At 38.3% G+C, this 22,289-nt stretch overlaps 1 long non-coding RNA gene across 1 annotated transcript in view; it reads left to right on the top strand.

Annotated features, from left to right (window-relative positions):
* The window catches only part of LOC136019236 (uncharacterized), a 166,055-nt gene extending 144,227 nt beyond the window's left edge, over positions 1 to 21,828 (top strand). The window contains exons 3-4 of the long non-coding RNA XR_010614782.1: positions 20,901 to 21,008; positions 21,732 to 21,828. This is a non-coding gene — a long non-coding RNA (uncharacterized LOC136019236). The remainder of the gene's footprint in view (positions 1 to 20,900; positions 21,009 to 21,731) is intronic.
* The last annotated feature ends 461 nt before the right edge of the window (positions 21,829 to 22,289 follow it).

Consider the following 22,289-nt stretch of genomic DNA (forward strand, 5'->3'; position numbering starts at 1 on the left):
AATTAAACCTGATGAACCTCTTATCTTTGAGAACTGATGTTAAACTCAATTTATGTAGCATGTTTTAATTCAAGAGAAAATTGGTTTGTCCTTTTTTGAAAATAAAGATAAGTCGATTAGTGTTAAACCTATTATTTTAGGTTTATTAGAATTGCAATACTTATAGGACTATACAGAAAAGTTCTGCTAAATTGCAGGCACGTTTTACATGCTTAAATTAACAAAGCCTCACAACACTTGTTGAGAGACCCAGTCACTACTAATTTTAAACTTGTTCAAAATAATCTACGAAGTCAGCAGTCGAGTTAGAAATAGACCCGAAGAGTCCTGATTAACTAGACAACACTGAAGATAAATGAGCCACCTAAACACCTTCCTACTTACCTGTGATTTGTTTGATTAATTTGTTAGAGAAGGGTTGATTCTTCCATGATCTAAGAATAAGAAGCTCAATTGTAAAGCTCCATGTCAAGTAATATTAGCTCTGTTTGAAAGGTTGAGTAAAGAAGCCTAGAGAAAGACCTAAGAAGGGAGGGTTTGGATTATAAAGTCACATAGAATCATAGAATCACAGAATCATAGAATAGTCAGAGTTGGAAAGGACCTTAAGATCAAGTTCCACACACACCCCCCCCCCCCCCCCGCCATGGGCAGGGATACCTCACACTAAACCATGTCACCCAAAGCTTTGTCCAACCTAGCCCTGGACACCGCCAGGGATGGAGCATTCACAGCTTCCCTGGTCAACCCATTCCGGTGCCTCACCACCCTCACAGTAGAGAATTTCCTCCTTATATCCAATCTAAACTTCCCCTGTTTAAGTTTGAACCCATTACCCCTTGTCCTATCACTACAGTCCCTAAATGGATTGGTCCTGGGAGAAAACTCAACTTTCCTCTTGGCAAGACTACAGAAAGTAGTTGTCTTATTCCTAGAATTGTGTAGTTCCTTCATGAATTATCAGGTGCTCTTTGTCTGGTATTGTGTGATGAGTAGGTTGATTGTGTTCAGACAGACTCAGATGTGTTACCTTTAATTTCATTGGTTGTCCTCACTAAGTAGAAAACTCAGAGATGGTTTTGACTTGTAGGTAAGAGTATCCTTAAGGAGTTTCTTCAAAATTCCTTTGAGAAACAAAGTATTGTTTAGATATTGTTAGATACAAACCTGATATAAGGTTATGAGAGAATTCAGGCAATCTTTCACAACCACAGGGAATCAAACCTTCTGTTGTTGTTGTTGTTTGCTTTTGTTTGGGGCTTTTTTGGCCTTTTTTTTTTTTTTTTATTATTTAGTTAGTTATTTAATAAAAGCTGAATTTCGATGTAACCAGAATTTCTGGGACCTTAATAATCCTTTTGCCAGTTTTTGCTCTGACACAGGGACAAGTGAAAGCCAGATGAGTGGAAAATATAATGTAGAACCTCTGAACCCTCAGTTTAAGGTCAGTTTTGAGTGGCTTCATTTGTTTTAGGATGGAGATAATCAGTCAAAGCAAATGCATTCATCTGGTCTGCAACCTACTTCCAGCTCTCATTTGCTTCTGCTGGATAGACCTGCCTGTCGTGCATCATTATGAAGATTCAGGAACTCTCAAAAAAAGATTTTACTTTACTTGCCACTCCAATGATTTCAGTTCATGTATGCACAGGTAAAAGAGTCCTGTGAATCACTTGCCCATTCAGCTTTTCCAGTTCTCATTTCCAGCTGTACTAACAACGATAACAAAACATTAGCTCTTTGTCCCAACTCCACCTTTACTTGTCCCAACTCTAGGAATTACTATTGCTGTGTCTGTTAAAGCTTTCTCAGTTGTAAAAAGAAAATCAATATTCATTTGACGTTTGCAGCTGAAACCTGCACTAGGTAGAAATGTAATGATTTTGCTGTTGTTAATGTAAGTCCAGAACTGAGCTGACAAAACAGAAATTCGGAGGAATGGGTGAAAAAAGCTTGTTAGTATGTCTCCTGTTAACCTAGGGAAAAAATGGGCATTGGAATGTTATCAGAAATGGGGTTTGATCAGAAGCTTTGGTTCAAGCGGATTTAAAGAAATAGAATTTATTTGTTGGAGCATTTATTAAATGTAATTGTTGTAAGAGGGGCCTTGAACATGCTGGAAAATACTTGTGAAGATATATTTTTCCCCTGTTTTATTCGTTAAAGTGTTTCAAGTGAGTGAAGGTGAGAGCCTGTGCTGTTCTGCTGGTTTTACTTTACTTTCTTTTTTTCCAAAAGATAGAGAACTCCTTTGGTTCCTGTCTTTGGTCAAGGCTCACTGTTCTTCTAAGAGTACCATGGTTTTGGTCCCTCAAGTAAAAAATTTTCAGGTTTGTAGTCTTGTAAATACAAATATATTTGGAACTGAGGAGTCCTGTTTTCAAAGATGCTTAATAGTCTTTGGAAGAAAGTTTTAGCACATTTGTAAACAGGGTTTGGTCTCTGAGGCTGAAAAAGTCTCAAATGACTGTTGTTAAGAGTTCAAGCAAAGCTTCTATCAAAACATATTATGCTTACTTAATGGTTTGAAAATATGAAGGTGGGAAAAGCTGTTCATTCATCAGTTTATCAGGTACGACCTAAAGAGCACAGGAAAGTAAAGATTAATTTAGGAACTTTTAAAAATCAGATCCATGTGAATTTAAAAGGAGGCAGGTAAGGAGTGTGTGAGTGTGTGTGTGTGTGTGTGTGTAAAAGTGAAATCACCTGTGCTGATTATAGAAAAAGTGACGAAACTGTAAATCAGAACCAGATGGCAACTTTGCTGGCTCTGTTTTAAACCATAGCTCTAATTTATAAATTGTAGCTCTCACTGGAAAAACAAATTTTTGCTTTTTGTCATATTAAATTTTCCAGTTTTAATTTTGTTCAGATCTGTTCTTAGAATATAGTTAGTAAAAAACATAAAAATCTTATAGAGGTTTAAAAATATGAAGGTTCTTCAAACAAGCTTTATGCAAAGTTGTCAGAACCCCACACTGCTGGTTAAATTGTCAGGTAATATTATTTCCTGTAAGGAGGAAGTCATATATAGATCGTAGTTGTAAGATGATTCATATATTTCTTACTCATCTCCCAACTGCTTCCCTCCTACAGAAAATACAAGATGCAGTATTTCCTACTGATAACAGTACAAATCAGTCTCACACACATTTTCTTCTTGTAGGCAGATAGGTGAATAATCCAGATATATACAGATTGAAATAGTTCGTCAGGGAATAAAGTTCATAGTATTTAATTGATCCAGTAAATCTTTTACATTTCTGCTCAGTTAAACCAAAGAACTCAAACAACATCCTTGAGATGTTTTTTATTCTCATGTTCAAAGATGGATTGTGCCACATTTTAAGGATTAGTATATGTCAGTGTCTTAAATGTAAGCAGAATGTCTTTCTTTCAAGGGAATGTAAGCATTAAAAATATACCAGAGAGTCCTGGATTGATTTACAATGATTAGAAATGCTGTTTATATAGTCTGCTTTTTGGCAATGTACCGGTATAGTTGTGTAAATACTGTGTATTGAGCCCAAAGGGTCCAGTTCTGCCAGCTGTTTGATTCAGACAACCCCATTAAGATAAGTAAAAGTTCTCAGGCTTAGGATTAAGGCTTTTCTACACTATATCTAAGTATTTTCTCATCCTAACAAGTTAATGAGTAGACAATTTTATTTATTGCTTTTAATGTATGGAAAGGAAGGGAGAATTAAAAAAGAGATCTTGGTTCTTTTTATCATAGAAACAGCTTTTTGATGCATATGACCACTTAATGCCCATCAAAATATGAAGAATAACAGTTTTTGTAAAAAAGAAAAAAGCCCCAAAATAATATTTTAATATTCATTAATGGAATGCAGTGACACTGAGGTGCATTTACCCTATAAATTGGCCTGCACTGACATTGGGAATCATCTAATATAATGACAAAAAGCTCTTCTAAAGGATAAAGTGATTCAGCTGACAAACTGGCAATTACTCCCACAGACTTTTCAAGTCTGTCTTTAAATAAAACATTTGTTATAACATTCCTCTATGTGCCTTGTGTCACCTGCACAAGGTGATAAATGCTGCATTATATTCTATCAGTTACTTTCAATTAAAAATATTTCAAAGCACAGTAATGTAGCTGGAAATGCACAGGTTTTAGATTCTCAGAACAGTGAGACTCCCTTTTTGGTAATGACAAGCAAAGACTAACAAAATAAATGCATTAGTTAATTTAATGGCTAAAGTTTTTTATTTTTTCATAAGAAATCTGCATTCTATTTGTTACTTCATGGTCACCATTGATCAAAACTACTATTATTGCAGTCAGATTGGATTGCCCAGTTGTTCTCTGCTCCATTAAGAGCAGTTGAGTAGTCGATCTACAATGTTGTAGTTCTTTGGTTGCTATTTTCAGCACACAGGCTTCAGGATAACAAGGCATCATGGCCAATGAATATATCAGAAGACATTAATCCATTTAGTTTAGCATAATTTATTATGCAGCACACAAACTAATAATCTGTCCCTGTGTTAAATATTTTGGCACTACAGAAGAGAGAAATCACAGTTTTAAAGCTGAAAGCAACTTGCAAAGAAGGGTTTCTTGAGAGAAGGCCGTGTATTTAACTTAGCTAACTGTTATGATTAGAAACAAGGTTTTCATGCTGCTTCTTTAACTTCTTGGAATCACTGACTTTGAAGAATACGCCTAAAGAATACATCACATACCTTAAATCTTGTCTGTTTTTTCCCCTCAGTTGTATCATCTAGCCTAATAGTAATTTCCTCTGCTGTTGAACTTTGCCTTGCTTGTATGGATACAGCTATAAGAGTATTGTTGCTAAGGCTGTGTGTGCATCCAGGTTATATGTCAGTGTCCCGTTATTACGTAAGGCTTGGCAGAGTGTTGATAGCAAACACCCCATCATCTGCTAATAGCAGCAGATTGCACGCTGCTAAATCCTTACAATGATTTAAAATCTGGGTGTGAATGCCTTGTTCACCAAGGACATTCTGCTAGAAACTGGCTAAAATTATATTTGAATTTGAAAGCTGTTATAATAAGAAAAATGTGTCATAGTCACCATGAAAGGGATGGATATGAATTTCTAACCTCTCTAAGGAATGCTGGGCACAATCCTGTGAGCAAGACTTGGACTTTGTTTTGTTTTGAATCTTAATAGGACCCAACAGTTTGTGCCATTTATTTATTGTAACATGCACTGGTTTTGAACATATGTAACAAAGGCCCCACTGTATTCAGTTCTATTGTTTGCCTTCGTGTATGTAGAACAACATAAAAATCAAAGGTCTTTTCTTATGTTCTTGCTAATAGCTTTATTTCCTGCTTTCCTCAAATGAAAAAGGGGGAGTCAGTTGAAAACCATGGCGGGGTGGGAGGAGGATGCCACAGAGAGTGCTGCCATGTGTCATCCCCACACCTGGATCCCCAGAAAGTCCAAACCCCTCATGAAAAGGTCACAGTTACTGCTTTCTAGCTGCGACTTTCTCAATAGACATAAGTGGGAGAGTCTCTTCTTTGATTGCTAGATTACTCCCTCAGCGAGGAACTGGCATTTTCAAGACTTGACGCAAAATGAAAACTGTAGCAAACCTCAGCACATGGAATTGCTGAGGAAGTAGAAGCTAAATGATTTCCTCTAGCCCAGGAAACCATTTTCTTGTTTTTAGAGGTCCAGTATAAACTGAGACAGGAGAGATTTTTACAGGGTTGTGGCAGCTGACAAAAGAGCTGAATCATTTGAAAACCAAAGCTAAGGCTGCAGAGAAGTAATTCTCTCTGAAATCTTCTGGTTGTTTTTTGTTGTTTTTTTTTTTTGTTGTTTTGTTAAAACCAGGTACCAGTGCTCTGCAAAGATGAAATAAGATGGTGGCATCAGAGATGGGTTCTCCTGGTTTGCGAAAGTTTTCAGATGTTTATGTTACCTGCTCAAGAACTTTCAATTTTCAACTTTTGTGATGTCTATTAATTTATAATCACTTTCAATCACCTGCATGGGGTGATTTAGTATTCTTTGAATTTTTAATGTCTTTTCAAGATTGATATTTGTGATGTGCTGATAACTTTATACTTGAATGCCATTAACATGCAGTGTGTTAACAAAATAATGTAATATTTCTGCTATGGCATCTTCAATAATGTGTACAATTGTTTCTCTAAGGAGGAAAGAAACCTGGGGTGTTGAGAGACTCTAAGCAACAGGCTGTACTGACAGAAGGAAATTTGGGATAGAAGGGTTCCTGGAAAGCCCTCAAGAACTCCAGAATTTATTTGTAACATGTTTACTATAAATTAAGTTCATAATTGCTTCAAGATTATATGACTCTCATCCAAAGAACTAAAATATTCTCAAGAATAGTACATAGAAACTCATAAACCAAATTAACTTGCGAGCTGAGACAGAAAAGTAAACCTAAACATTCAAAGGCGATATGTATTCAAAGTAAGTCTTAAGAAAACACTTTATTTATATATATATGAAACTGCTCTCTCTTCCCTCCTACTTCTTTTCTGTCTTTTTTGGTGGTTTCTGTCTTTTTGCTTACTCTAGACATACATTATAATATGTATGGGGCTCTGTATAGGTAGTAATAAATAATAGTATCTCCAACTGATGTTCCTAGAAATGACAGCTTCTGAAATATAGTCAGTCATCTGACATATAAATCTTCCTTTTGAATCTTAGCAAAATCTACTTCTCTTCCAGATTTGTCAGCTGCCTTTCAGATTCATGGTTGCTGTGTTTTGGTTGCTACATCTTTGAAATAGCTCAGGATAATCAAAGTTGCCCATGTTGGATCCCATTAAGATCTTTTCAAGAAGCCCTAGAGGCTTAAAACTCAATAGAGGGCATGTTCCCAGAGCTTGAAGCTCTTGAGTATCTCTCAGTTCTTGCACGGGTTTCAAATAACTGACAGTGCAGTTCATTCACTGAGGAATGGGTGCTAATCCAAGATGAAAATTAGAAGATACTTGCTTGCAAGGTGCTATAAACGATGAGGTAACTGTAGGCGATTCTTACTGTTCTTAATGGACTGAGGATGCATTAAATTAAGAAATCTGTGGGCTTGTAGCACATCTAGCTGAAAGGTTATTTATGTGTCCTGCAATAACCAGGTAAGAATGCAGTTACTCATAGAAGTATTGTAAATACATGCTAATTGCTATCAGCAATAGTGTTCAGAAGATCATGCATTTTTTTATGCATGGCAAGCTGCTAAAATATCCTCACTACTTAATTCTCCATCATAGCATCCCCATTGAAAAAGCACTGACAGGTCTTCCATTTTAGCATTTCCACCAAGACTTTGAAAGCTCCCTGTGAAGGTGCAAGAGGGATGTAACAGACATTGCCTTAACATAAAGCTCAGAATACTTATGCGCTTCTGCTTCCCAGAGAAGCAGTCACTCAGCTTCCTGTAAAGGCAAAAAAACATGGAGAGACTGGGATCTGTTATCAGCCCTCTTGGGCAGAATTGCAATACAGAGTGCTCTGCCTAATACTGCTTATCGCTAATTTTGTGCATGATAACTGAAGCGTGAACAATATTCGAGTGGGAAGCAAACTAGATCTATAGCTGCATAGTCAAGCCTATCAAAGTATATTGCTGAGCTCCAGTAGCCAAACAGTTCTGCAGAATATCAGCTGAAACAGGATGTTCCAGCTCACTGGGCCTCCACTCACCATATGCTTGTGCAGCCTCACCTGTAATAGCAGATAGCTATGCTCAAGGGTAGGGTGCATTAAAAATTAGGAAGGTATGCTGGAGTGAACCTGCATTATACTGAAAATTGATGAGCTTTGTTACTTGCTATGTCTTACTGAGTTGTCGGGCAATGACAATGAAATGACTTGCTGAAATCGCTCACGAGTGAGGAGTGTATATGGCTCTTAGAAATATATATATGCAAAGTCATGCTGTGAAGATTACCCTGAGGAAAATCTACTCTTGTCTGTCTGTTCATTCTGTAAGAAAAGAGAAAGAACGATGGTTCTAGTAAGTGGCTCGCCTGTTTAAGCAAGAAAGGTTCTCTCTTCTAAGCTTATCCCATGCAGCAGGAATCATATGTGTATTTTCAGGGTGACCCAACTATAGGCAAATGTTGTTTCTGAGAATATAGGACATAGGGTGGGATTTCATGACAGAGCCTGAATCATTCATGCGCCTGTGTTAGCTGTAGGTTAGAGACCTTACATTGATAAGGAGTTTTGGGAATAGTCTCTGGTTTTGATGCAGAAGCTCAGGATCATCCTGATTTTTTTATGTTTCTAATGAAAGGAAACACGGAGCAAAATGTCAGAACCAAAATATGAATTTCTGTTATTCTAACATGCCTTAATACAAGATTTTCCTTACACTGTCGGATTAAACTGAAAATTATTTTCCTGGCAATTAGTGCACAAATGCTACAATTAAACTATTGTGAGGAAATACATAGAGTTTACATTTCCCTGTTCTTCTAGTATAAAAAAAAAAACATTTGCACTAAGACCACACTTAAAAGAAGTAGTTGAAAAAGCTTAGCTAGATTGAGTTCTATTAATGTGGTATTTTTCTTGTTTATAATGCCAAGAAATCTCAAAAGATGTGAAGGCTTGAGGGCTGCAGCCCAGGCAAATCCAGCAACACTCCAGGGTTTTACATTTTCAAGTGTGACTTTTTCTTAGGAGGGAGAGGTGGTTTAGTTTTAATTCAAAAAAGGAAAAAAAAAAGCTTAAAGAGAATATCACCGCATGTCTACCTCGCTTTCCTTTTTACTTGGTCCTGTAATTACAATTACAATTACAATTGCAATTGCAATTTCAACTGAGCGGATGGCCCCAGGCAGCTCATCAAAGCTTGGTGGGGAACTTATCTGCTTCCTGGTAAGGTTAGCACTGGGCTACCACTAAAGTGTTAAAAGAACACAGTTGCAAGGCAAAGGGATGAAGGAAGTTGTCATTCTTTGGTGTCTGCTGCAGTCAGTGCTCTGTAACGTCTGAATGTCTTGCTGTGAGTTAAACATCAGTTTGCTGCTGACAGATAATCTGTACAAAAGATACTTCCCTGCTGGCCAGCAGCTTGGGGATCCAGCTGTGGAGAGAGTCAGGGCAGGATTATCATGAGCTCCGTGTGAAATTTGTTTAATAAATGTGGTTCCACATCCAGTGATGATTCGGATAAACATGATCTCAGGCTGTTCAGACATGGTGTGGGATATCACATTTTCCAGCCAAAATGTTTTTTTTTTCTGCTTATTCTAAATATCAATGTTTCTATGACTAATTTTGATCCTAATGACACGTTTTTTTCTCTTTAAATGTGCCCTTTTGGTAACACTGAGGGCAATAATAAACTGGAGCCAAGTGCAAGTCAAATGGACAATTGCAAAGGGAAAATATTAGGAACCGCTATAAAATCAGGTGCTATTAACAGCATTTTATTTTGACCATAAGCAGCAATAATTATTCTTTCATTAATATTTCAGAAGACCAGGACAGATTATTGGAATAGGATAAGAAATTGTTCAGTTTAACTGCACTTTCTTCACATTAGAGAAACTCTGGTAATGCTTTTTGAAGCACAATTTGTTGTTTCTGTCCAAATGATTAATTTGCAAAGTATGTATATGCTCTGGTGATAGCAGTTACAGCTTCGTCTTTCTAATAAGTGCATGTGTAAAACAGCACACATGCGTGAAAATAAACATGTAGGGTAACTTGTGGTGCAAAACAGCTTCCGAAGTACATTTCCAACAGGACTCTGTAGTCCATGGCACCAATTTCATGCTTGATGAAAATCTTACGTTGCTTAAACCATCTTGATAACCAGAATAAAATGATGAATTTGTTCACATTAATTAATCATATTACCTAAATGATGCATTATGAATGCTCTTATATCTTTACTGTTTTCAATTTCCGTGTTATAAAAAGGCTTGCAGAACAAGAGATGTGTTGTGAAGGGGAAAGAATTGGAAAATGCTTTCAAGGCTTTAAATAGATCATCCATATAGTTCATTATTGCTTGGAGCAAAATTACAATGTGCTTAAGAGAAAGTGAAATGTCAGTCAAAATAACAAAAACAATATTACTAGTGACCCCTAAAGAACTTGCAAGCAAGCAGGTTAATCAAGCCTTCTTTTTTCAATACACCTATCTGAACTTCAACACAAAGTAATTAATTTTAGATTCCAGTACAGAAACGCAGCAAATATCTTCTTTGGATGTGTGCCTTTTCATAACGTTCTAATTAGTCCTTTTTACACTGCGACTTTGTTTAAATGTGGAGGGTGGTAGAACAGTGCTGACATTTAAAAGGTCTGGCCTTCCATTCTCTGATTATCAGCTGGAGTTGTAAAAACTGCTTCTCTTAATTGCCAGACAAAAGCAACATGTTTACCAAGCTACTTGGCTGTATAGATGTATGAATAAGCCCTAGCTTAATTAACTGCTGTATTTTTTTCATCTCTGAGTAGTTTGGGGGGGTTTTCACCCCCTGGAAAAGAGCTATTACATCCCCTGTGCTGAGGCTGCCGCGCTGTGCTGGCAGTACCTTGTCTGTTACAGAGGAACTGCATGCATCCCAGGGCCAAGTCTTCCCTGAATTCAGCCTTTCTTCTGTTGTGCTCTCCTGGTCTGCTTAACTGTTTGTGGGTTTCAGTTCAGTCCCTCCAGGGTTACAATCTGCCAGTATTAGCTGGGTTTAGAGACTTCGCCAATTCTCAGTCCCCTGCTTTCTCTGACTCCACCTGTGCAAGGGCATGTCAAGTTTTCTACTGACATTTTCATTGAAAAAATGAGCAATTTAACATTGGAAGTGGAGAAATTTCTATAAAAAGGAGTGAAAGAGAAGATGCAATTTTCTTCTTTTGTGTACCTCCATTCCTGAATGCTGAAGAAAGTGTTAACTGTGGAAACCTGTTCTGAGAGCACTTCAGCAAAAATAGTAGGATTTAGACAACAGGTTTCTTTCCCTATACAGTGTTTCTATAGGCAGTGTTTTTATTTTTCATATAATTTTCTGAAGGTGCTGAAACCTGTATTTCACAGCTTCCAATGAGTTCCTCTCTACCTGGAGTTAAGGGTGTTTTCTAGAGAGGACAAGAGAGTTTGGTTGATAAGGCTTTATCCATACAGGATGTGAAAATCGAACCACATCAGATCTGATGGTGCAGCTAGAACTACATACGCTGGGCAATACAGGACATAGCTAAGGTTGTTATCACTACTGAAATAAAGCTGAAAGAGCAATCCATAAATGATATGAAATCTATGATGGCATTATGTGTACACAACTGTATATTAGGTTTATTGTTGGAGTATAAAGGTTACTTTAATTTTATGAGAGGTCTATACCTGCTAGATATATAGACAAAGTCAAGAGATCCCTTATAAAATAGGTTTTGTTATGGCCTGAAGATGCAGCTTATCACAGGTAAGTAGAATATTGCATTGATCTCTGCTGCAGATAATGAGACTGCCTGGGAGCAGCAGTCTTGTCACATGAAACAAATTGCTGATCACAAGTCAAACATACTGGGGAGTTTCACATTTACTTTGAACTGAACTGTAATAAAAAGCGTAAAGCCCTCTTAGCAGGTACATGCACAAGAACAATCTGCTGGGGAGAAAGGAGGAGAGTCTGGAAATATGGTAGGGGCTGAATGGACATCATGATCAGGTATTAAGTGAGGAGGGGGAACACCTGGCCACACTGATAACCTACCAGAAATGCTGGCCTTTTGCTCTTCAGTGCACAGCAAGATTGTAGATGGGATGTTTCTGCCTCACATCCTGCTGTGTTGCTGGTGCAGTGAGTGGGATGCTGTGCACAGCACCCTTGTGAGCCTGTCAGCTAAACAGGGAGGATTGTGGTGAACAGGTAGCATTTCTCTGCATTGCTGGCAAAGGATGCTTGTTGCTAGGAATGTTATTTAAATAGTATCTAGGAAATGAGTGAGTACACTCGTCTTATTGTGCTAGGTGAAGGGCTATTACCAAAAATAAAGTATGTTGGCACATTGTGAAATGGTAGCACTTAAAAGGTGAGCAGGATTTTTGTTCTAGAGAGGACCACATCAGGTACAAATGCATGCATGTGGAATGCCCAAGTGGCTGCTTGGTTATTCAGGAGGAAGTTGGATGAGATGGAGATACTGACAGTGAAGGAAGCCAATACCCAGCCTTTCTCTTTGCTGGGACAGGCTGCAGCCCTTGGAGAGCCCCCAGTCCTGCCAGGCAGGATGGTTGACGTCACACATTTCCAGCATCTGTGGTGCAGTATCCAACTGGGGAGTCACTGAGGCAGGGGGATGGCACTCATCCTTTGCCTCGGAGCAGACAGTGCTGGGCAGCTGGTGCAAATTGCTAGAAACTAGTTGGGGCACTCTGATTTATTTTGTTTTTAAACACTGCAGCCCCCATAGTATAATGTAATGTAATATGATTACTATAATATAATCCTCAAAACTTCTTGCTTACTCTTTCTCTGTTCATTTTCCCTCTCAGTAAGCTGTTCCTCCTCGAGCATTCTCCTCCATGCAGTTGAGGTGTAAGGCTCATCCTTTGCATGCTTCTTGGCTGGCTATGAGGTACCCCTTCTCTCAGAGATTTGTCTTTAAAATGTATTAGTACAAGTAAATAAATGGTGTGTATATAGAGAGGATCTTGGTCAACAGAAAAATGTAACATTTGATTTTTCCCTTAAATCTTCCAATTCCTGTGTGTTCACTGCCCTGCTGTTGTGGTGCTTTCATCACTCATGGTGTGAGCCAAAAGACAGAGACTGTTATGCAAATGTTTAGTGTTAAAGTGAATGGATGACTTGTTGTACTCATTTATATAAACTTGTTTCACTAAATCCTGTCCGTATTGTAAGCTTCGGGGCGAACAGCCGGGCTCCGCTCCCACTGCGTGTGAAGAGTTCATGTTTGCAATAGTAATGTAAGTCCAAATTAAAGGTGTACTCTACACCCAGGCTCTGCTGTAACAATGCACTCTGTGATACCGCCTCTGGTCAGGAAACCACATCAGTGGAAGAATGCACCAAAAAAAATAAGCTTTGGTTTGTTAAATTCCTGTACTTTTTGTTAGTCTTTTGAAGATATTGGGCAAGTGACACATTTTAGTCTGACCAAATATGGCCAGTTTTGAGTGAGAACGCAGCCCTAGGAATATGTGGTTTTACATTACCAATTTGTGCTTTGGAATTAAAACTAGACGTGTGGAAACACAGCATTGTCAACATGTCAGCCTAACCGACACCTTTCAGCTGGCAGTGAATACTGATTACCTTCTCCACAGCAGACAATTCTTCTAATATCATTCAAACACAGCTGAAATGAAAGTCTGTTTGGTTCTAATTTTAATGGAATTTCTGAGGCAGTTGAGGCCAGAAATATATGTTTTCCTTTAAAAACAAATTAAAAACAAAGTAAGAAAATCATAAAAGAAAATATTTTGTGTGAATATTAATGTTTTTCACAAACTAAAGCAAGTCATTGAAAGGAATTATTTCCTGGATGAAGATGGCATCTGTTATGCCAGCTTTCTGGGGGGTTAGGTAACACCTATCAGGTGTTACTTCTGTTGGCTTTTTACTTTCAGGTTGTGTTGCTCTAAAAATGCTGTCCTTTTGATGCTGCAGTGGATACTACTAGTAATGAAGATTTCCTCATAGTTTAAATGTTAGAGACTCCAGTTGTTATGCCAATAGGCTTTGAACAGATCTGTTCAAGTGAGAACTTCCATTTCCTTGGAAGGCTGAGCACTTTGAAATGTTTGAGGTGGAAACATATCTATTAAGTCTGATGTTTGTTATCTTATAAATTAAGGCATTTAAACCTATGTTTCATTTTTAATAAGGGAGTATTTTTACCATTGTATACACCGTTTAATTGTTCTTTTCTGTGGGAACTTTGTCTAAATGAAGAGGTAAGAGCTTGAAACTGTGGTCCTTAATACAACTTAATAAAAGCCAGCCAATTGTTTAATTGCTTCCTTGTCAGACAGATGATGGAGGTGGCATGTCCCACATTGCACTCTCTAATCTGACACCTCATATATTGTCTGTTATCAGAACAAAATCCTTCATAGATGCCTCTTTGAGAGCTTCAGAAATAAGATTTCAGCAGTGCTGAGATATTTTTTTTTTCTTTATGACAACATAATTAGAGCTTCCACCAGATTGTAAAAACTCAATTTGTTGAAAATTGTGTAAGCTGGCTCAGGGTCAAATCCCAGACTTCTTATTCAGGCTTTCCTCTGAATTTCCATTGATCTCAATGGCATAACTCAAGTTCTGTTTCTAGTGAAGTCTCTGTGCTTCTTTGTTTGTTGTTCCAGTGAGCAATCTTCCTTCTCACAAGCTGTATTTCAGAGATGTATGTTGAAAAGGTGTTATGATGTTATTGATGCAGTTAGCAGAGTAAATAGGATCTTCTGTGCCTGGGATGCTGACTTTGACATTCACTTGATGCTACAAAAATACAAAGGTTAGCTACAACTTTGATAATCTCTTGCAATGTAGCCTTGTGTCAACAAAGCCACAGGTGTGACCACAGAGATAAGATAATAATTTTGAGTCTATTTTGTGTTCTCTTCTTTTTCTCACAGTTATGCCTTTAAAAGTTCGAATCTCAAGTAAACAGAACAGTGAATCTGTGTTTTCTATTTTCCTTTCTAAAATGGTGTCATGGGGTTGTTTCTCAGCAAGCCCCGATCAAGCTGACAGAATTTACAAATAGAAAGCTGTGTTTTTCTACCTGCCAGTTTGACCTAACCTCCTGTTTGCATCTGAAAGCCAAGCTATATTTAATGTGATCTAGAAGACCACCTGTAGAGGCCCACCATCATAATAACGGTATGGGGATCAGTTCAGTTAACTGAATTGCTCTTTTTGGGAAATTTATTAGTGTATACAGCAGATGGAAGAACTGGTTCTTATTCTGCAGTCCTGTTTCTAAGTCAAAAATCATGGGTAGGCCCCAGCAATGTTCCCTGAATTGTGTTATCTCTAAAATACTCCAAAGAGGAAATAGCATTAAAACTTCCTTTTCAGACATCCTTGATAACAGATAAGATTCTGAATTCATGTGAGAGTAAGAATGTAATGTAAGAATTTTCTGGGATTTCTTAAAATCATTTTGTTAGTCTCAGCAGTGTGTAGGGAAGACACACTTGTTTATCATTATATTGCAGTAACCCTTAGAGAAGCTACCTGCCCCAAAGAGTTCCTTTGTGCTAGGCAATGTACAGACATGGATGAAGTAGTATTTCCACATGATAGAGCTTATAATCCTCATAACATAAGGTCACCAAGGGACAGAAGGAAGCAAATATGGCCCTTTTCACTCAGGAAGAGAATTGGAGGACAAAATTGGAACTGGGATAAGATCATATGTGTTGCAGTAGAAGAGTAAGAAATGACCTGTGATTTTCATTACTGTAGTACTGAGGCCATGGCACACAGCAGTCTTCCTGCTAAAAACTGTTAGAGAAGTCTTAGCGGTGTCAGAGCCAGTGTTATCCCAGCTGAAACCAGGACATGGCCCTTCAATGAGATATCACTAGGAAGGTTTCCAGTCTGACAGGTTTACAGTAAGACACATCTGACATAACAGCTTCAATGCACATTCCCTATGCTGCACATCTAGAAAGCTTTTCTAAGCTCATGCTGTCTTTTCAGGGCTCCAGGGTGGTTGGCAGCCCCACTGTGCTTCACTGGCAGTTGCCTTCACTGCAAAGGGAAAGACAGCTCAAAGGAGTCTTAACATCCCACTTTTTTCATACCTCATGTAATACAGAGCTCACAGACATATTTTTTAAAGAGGCAAGGAGACAATGATCACTTTCTAGAAGTGGTTGCAAAGCCATAATTCTGTATGCAAGATACTTTTCTTAATACAGACTGAATTGTTTCATTACCTGGGAGTTCACAGCTTTCCAGAAGCTGACGTTGTAAGGAACAGAGATGGGGATGACAAATAACTTGTAAGCTTTTAACAGGACAAGTAATCTTTTATATCAGAATTGCTGAATCTACTCAGAATGTACCTTTCCAGTAAATCACTTTTATCGCCTATTTCAAACAGAACTGAATTCAGCCCTCCTTCTCTAAGGGACTTTAGATCTAAATGCTGCCGTTTATTTAAAGCATTGAGGTTTGATTCTGTAGGATGCTGGACCCCCTCAAATCCTAGTGTGAAGTCATTGTCAACAGTCAGTGCTCAGTGTGTCCCACTGCTTGGTGCTTGTCACACAGCAGTGGTCTCAAACGGCTTTCTGCATTTACTGGCATGAATGTGATCTGTTCTCTGATGTTCCTGCTTCTCCAGGTCCCCCTTTTTTAATGAAGTCCCACCAGAAAGAGTGTAACAGTGACGTTAGGGCAATAGCTGCAAACCAAGACCTGCTTTTATGGCCTGCTGCTTTCCTCTGCCTCGGCTCTCTTTGTGCACTCCAAGCTGTGGATGGCATCTCCTTGTCTGTGCAGGCTGGTGTCTGCCCTTGTGGGACTTCAATCTCTGCTGACTCCCACAATCTACCAAATAAATCATTGCAATACCAGATGCCAAGGGATGTTATTCTAGTGGTCAGCTGTAGCCAAGATGAACCTTTGGCTGCTGAGATTGTTCTGCAGAGGCAGCAGGCAGGTTAGGAGCATATTTCTTTATTTATTCTTGAAGAACCATACTGTTTGTGAGCTGTCAAGTAAGATTTCAAATCCAAGTCTTCTAATTCACTAGTTATTAAATATTTTAGCTTTTTGTGTACAGCAGACTGTATTGGCAAAGCAGAAAAGAAAGCCAGCTTGACACATTTCTCAAGATTTTTTGCCTTTTTTAAATATGTCTTTATTGTGGAAGTGTGGGGTGCAGGAAGAAATTCTCCAGCTCCATCTAAGTGATGCAAGGTCACTTAGACTGACATAAAAATACATTCTCTCTCGCCACTGTGGGAGATGTAATCTATTCATTTTAATGGCCAGTGAGCAAGGGCCGCAAGGACCGCCCCAGTATGTCTGTCCCCGCTGTTCTGTTCCAGTGCATGCCCTAAGGCATGGGTCAGACTTCCAAGCAATAACAAAAACTTTAATGTTTTAGGTAGGACTAAGTGATGAAACCTTTAATAACTGTAAACATCAGTGAGGGAAAATAGTCACCAATTCCTCCCTTTGCATGAGATGAGATTGACATTGTAAACTACATAACTGGGCTACAGTAATCTTGATGCAATTCACAACACGGTTGGAAGCTTTTCATGTGACTTTTCAGCCTCTGGCTTCACATGCCCTGTTCCTCTGCTCCTGCTTTGAAATGGGATAATGATATTCCCTTTATCTACCCTTTGACCACTGCAATTACAGGGTTGGAGGCCAGTGACACGTTAAGTGTTTCTACAGCACTTAACAGATCCTTGGTATTGCATTAAACATCAAGCTACTTTAAATCAGCAGTTTAAATAGAAAATGAGGGAGCAAACCATCATACATTTTCTGAATATCTGGGAGAAAATACGTGATTTTTTTTGTTTGTTTTTTTAAGTGTACTTTCTAAACTTCATTTCTAAGGATAAATGAGATTTTTACAGAACCCCATTTCTGTGAAACAAGCATTTGTTCTGTATGGGATTTTAAAAAAGAAAAAAATCTGTTTATGGTACTAGATGTTGTGTTTTAATCCATGTCACAACCTCATAAAACATATCATCTGAATTTGCTGTATTAACTGAATGTTTCTTTTCCATTTACATCGCAATCGTTTTCTGTAAGAAAACACTTTACATCATGTTGTCATGACAACAGAATATGCTCTTAGGTTGAAATGCTGACATTTCTCCCAGTGTTCATAATGCACCCTCTGCTCACTCCTCCCTTCTTGGTCAGTTCAGAGGGTCTCTGCACATACATGTAAATCTACAACAGAGAGATGGATTTGGGGGGCCAGAAAAGGCTGACTGCCTCATATTTCTTTTTCTGTGTTTGTGAGGCTGTGTAAGTGGGTAATCATTTTAAAGCTTGGGGATATTATTGTGCCAACATCCGTAACATAGTTCAAAGATGCACAAGTAAAAGGGCATTTTCTGTATCACCAAAGCGCATTTAAATTGTCTCTCAACCAACTATCTGTGCTGAAACTCATGTTCAAGCAGTCTTGGATCTGTTCCAAATGATTTTAAGAAAAAAAAAAATCATCTATGATGAATTTAAAAATACAGAGGACCTAGAACAGGCTGTAAAAATAAGTAAATTCTATTTTGTCTTATTATCCTCTGGAGATGTTCATAAAATTGAATACATGAATATGTGAGTCTTACAGTCCTCAGAGTATTCGGCTGTAATCTGTTTATTTCATCTCCCTCCAAACAGAACAGGCAATGTTGAATTCTGATTGTAACAATTCCTGGAGAATTATTTTATATTGACAGTAAGTGGAGGCTATAGAAAGTGAAACATGGAATCACCATAAACAGTGACATTTATGAAAATGCCTATTTAATGCAGTTTCACTCTTTCACCTAGAAGAGTCAGACCTGAAGATGATCTGTTAGTCCAGGATTACAGACATTACTTCCGTATATAATGAAAACAATCATACCAGTTTGCCTCTGCCTTGCTTTACTAAATAATATGGTAACTTTCATTTTGGGTAATCTTGTAACTTTGCTGAAGGTATGTCCATAGTTAAACAGAACACTATAAAGATTCTTAAACCTGTTTTGACATTTGCATATTCACCTGAATATCTGAAAAGGTGTTTGTAGGTGAAGTGTGTTCCTGGGATGGACACTGGAAACAGCTGGGAGGAAAGAGAAAAAAATGGAAAGGTTTTCTGACAGGGTAAGATTGGCAAGGCTACATATGCATAACTGCTGATACTGCCTGATTTTTTCAAGCTCTGAGAATATAGATAAACTTTGTGGACTGGTTATAGTTCTGCATGTGAGTTATGCAGAACAGATTGTCTCACATCTGCTTCCTGTAGGGTCTTTTATCATCTTCTGAAACATCTGCTCCCAGTAACTATTAGGGTATTGGATGATAACATACTGTGAAGGTGGTCCACCTTGGCAACTCCTTGTTACTCTGCACAATATTGTAAACAGAAGAGTCTGACAGGGACAGCGCAAGCATAAAATAATTGTTGTGGTTTGAAGGAGAAGCTGAAGTAGCAAAGTATAAAAGTAAACAATGCATTGATGCAATCCATAGGCAATATTCTCTGATTCAGCAGCTGGTGAAGTGGTTAATCGATATCGATTGTGTTGTTAGTTAAACAAGAATGCTTGTTTTCATATGCAGGACACAGACAAGGTTAGCACTTCCTTGCTAAACATTATGCCCTGCTCAAATATTGACACATCACTTAAAATCTGTGAGCAGGAAATCGCACAAAATAATAATAGTCATAATAATAATAGTAAGAATGCATTTTATCTACTCTCTCATTTAGTTCTCCATAAAAGTATAACTGTGGAAGAAAATTGAGTGATAACTTAGAAGAGGACTTCAGCTGCATGAAAAACATTAAGAGATTTGATGTTTGTGACCTAGTGCTGAATGAAATTCCAAGTGTCTCCTGAAAACGAGATTACTCAAGCAGCTTCATGGTGAGGGACTTGTGATGCTGGCGTTTGTGGATTCAGAGCTGTTCTTGTAGTGAAATGCAGCATGTTCAGCACCTCCTCTGTCATAGATGAGATTTGACCTCTAAGTTTGATTTGCATTAGCTAGCAATTATTCTCTACTTTTACCAGAGGAAACTTTAGATTAAAATTTTATTAAATAGGATGTAGGTCTCTGAAAACTTTCAATCCCAACTAATTGGCTTTTTTGGATAGGAAAAGCTTAATTAAAAAATCCCAACCAGCTGCAGCTATAAGCCCTTTTATTCACTACATATGTGGATCTTTCTGCCTCTCTGCATAAAACTTTCCATTCCAATGCTACACCAGAATGAAGACTGGAGTGTGTGTGTGTGTGTGTTTGAAAGTGAAGATAGATTAGCTAAACTAATGACTGTAGATGAGCTTAATTAAAATTAATAGTGAATTTAGAAATGAGAAAATAATTATGGCATCAAGTAAAACAGCAAGATGAAGAAAGAAACTGTTAACAGATTATAAGGCTTCTGTGGGAAGCTGTGAGAGCACTTGCCTTTGGCTTGCCGAATGGAATAATCAAAGCAAGCCCCTAGTCCATCTCTGACGTCAAGCATAAAAGTTTGGCCACTGAAGAATTGATGTTAGTGACAGCAAATGAAATCCCAGTGTATTGCAGTCTGGTCTGCAGCCTGGTTTAGCCAGAGGGCAATGAGATACTAGTGTAAGTGCTCCTACCTTGCAGTGACTTCAGCTGACGTTTTTATGTTAGGTCTAGTTCTAGTGGTCCAGTCATAGTAACCCCAAAACAAACTGTAAAGAAGTAAGTTTTTTCTTAAAATGTTTTCCACAATAAAACTAAAGAAACTCTCAGGAACTCAGCTTGGGAAATATCCCATGTTGCGCCCTGATGGAAAGCTTTGGACTACTGTTCTGGTATATTCCAATTTCCATTTCATCTAGGACAACATTCATATATATATAGATATATAGATATAGATATGTATCTAGATACATATAGAATCATAGAACAGTTAGGGTTGGAAAGGACCTTAAGATCATCTAGTTCCAACCCCCGTGCCATGGGCAGGGACATCTCACACTATACCATGCCACCCAAGGCTCTGTCCAACCTGGCCTTGAATACTGCCAGGGGTGGAGCATTCACAGCCTCCCTGGGGAACCCATTCAAGTGCTCACCACCCTAAAAATGTATATATCTCCCACATATAATATACCAACACCATGTCAACAAAGAGCACTTCTCTAGACGCGAGTTTTATTTTCCTTTCTTTCTTTCTGGTCATTAGTCTGGTTATGACAGGTCATTCCTGTGAATCATCGTGAGGGACAAGCATTTAGCTGAGGTGCCTGTGTCAAGATTCAAGCTGTTAAAAGTCACTGCCAATCACCAAAAGGTGAGTCTTGCTCCTTCTGCTTATCTCTCTTTACAACTGAGTCCTTCAGGATCATAATTCTATCCCCGTAGTTTGTTCCACCACCTTTTTCCTAAGGACAGATGTTTGTGCATATGACTGTGGGAAGCATCTAAAAAGCTTCTACTAAGGCATTTTCAGAGCGCAGAGCTATTTCAGATTCACTCTGTTCCGGGTTTTGGTTCAGAGAATCCTCCTTGATAATTTGTATATGAAGTTAAAATTCTTCAGAAAGCTGAGGCATGCCGGGCTAACGGGGCTGTACAGAGCCCTTGTATCCTGCAGCATGTGCACACCCTGGGAATCTGTGAACTCGCTGACAACTTTTTTTATCTTGCTTTAGACTCTGAGGAGGTTGGGGTTTTTCCTGTCTGTTGAAGTTCCTTAACAACAGGGCTGTAGCATTTCCTGAAAGAAAGAGGAATGAAAAGCTTTTAATTCTCTTACATGCATTTCTGATTTGTTCAGCTGGAGGGGATTTATGTGGGCTGTTTCAGTGTGTCTCCATTTGTGATAGTTAAGAGTAACCTCAGCAGTATTTCTAGTGAGCATACTTGCTCTCATGCTCACCTTCTCTGTCAGTCAGCTCATTTATTTTAATTTCTATCCTTTGAACAAAACCAAGGTCTGAATTAAGCGAGCCAGTATATCTACTGCATTATTGGAATACAGTATGCAGTAGCTCCAGATCTTCTTTCTTTGCAGAAAATTATGTAGTAGCACAGTGTGGAGTGTGTCTGACCCTTCCAGAAGTCATATCTGGGGAGTTGGAGCTGGTGATCTGACGTTGCACTAAAGCTGAAAACTAAGGTACAAAAAAAAAGGAATTCGTTTTGCATAGGGCTAACTGTAAGTGGTGGACCAGTCCCAGCTTGTTTAGAATGACCACCTCAGATAACATCTGACAAACAGCTGTGCTTCACCAGGGACGTCACGAAAGTCATTAATTTTATGCTTTAGCGTTCTTCTTATTTTAATTTGATGTTTAATGTCATTATCCAGTAGTTTAACTGGACACTTTATTTTATTTTCATCAGTGGTAGCTGTGAGTATCTGGCTCAATTTCAGCTTGTTTGAAAGGGCATTTGCAAACTCAATAAGATCTTCATGCACACACCACCACAAAGCTGGAGCTTATTTCAGTCAGTCCTGTTGAGATTTTACAGTGGTGTAAATTTCCTGATTGCAACATTTATGCCTCATTGAAAGGTGGGAACGATGATAATCTCCTGCTGGGCTGTAGCATTCTTAATCAGGTAATGT

This window comes from Lathamus discolor, chromosome 9, assembly GCF_037157495.1.
Source record: "Lathamus discolor isolate bLatDis1 chromosome 9, bLatDis1.hap1, whole genome shotgun sequence".
NCBI lineage: Eukaryota > Metazoa > Chordata > Aves > Psittaciformes > Psittacidae > Lathamus > Lathamus discolor.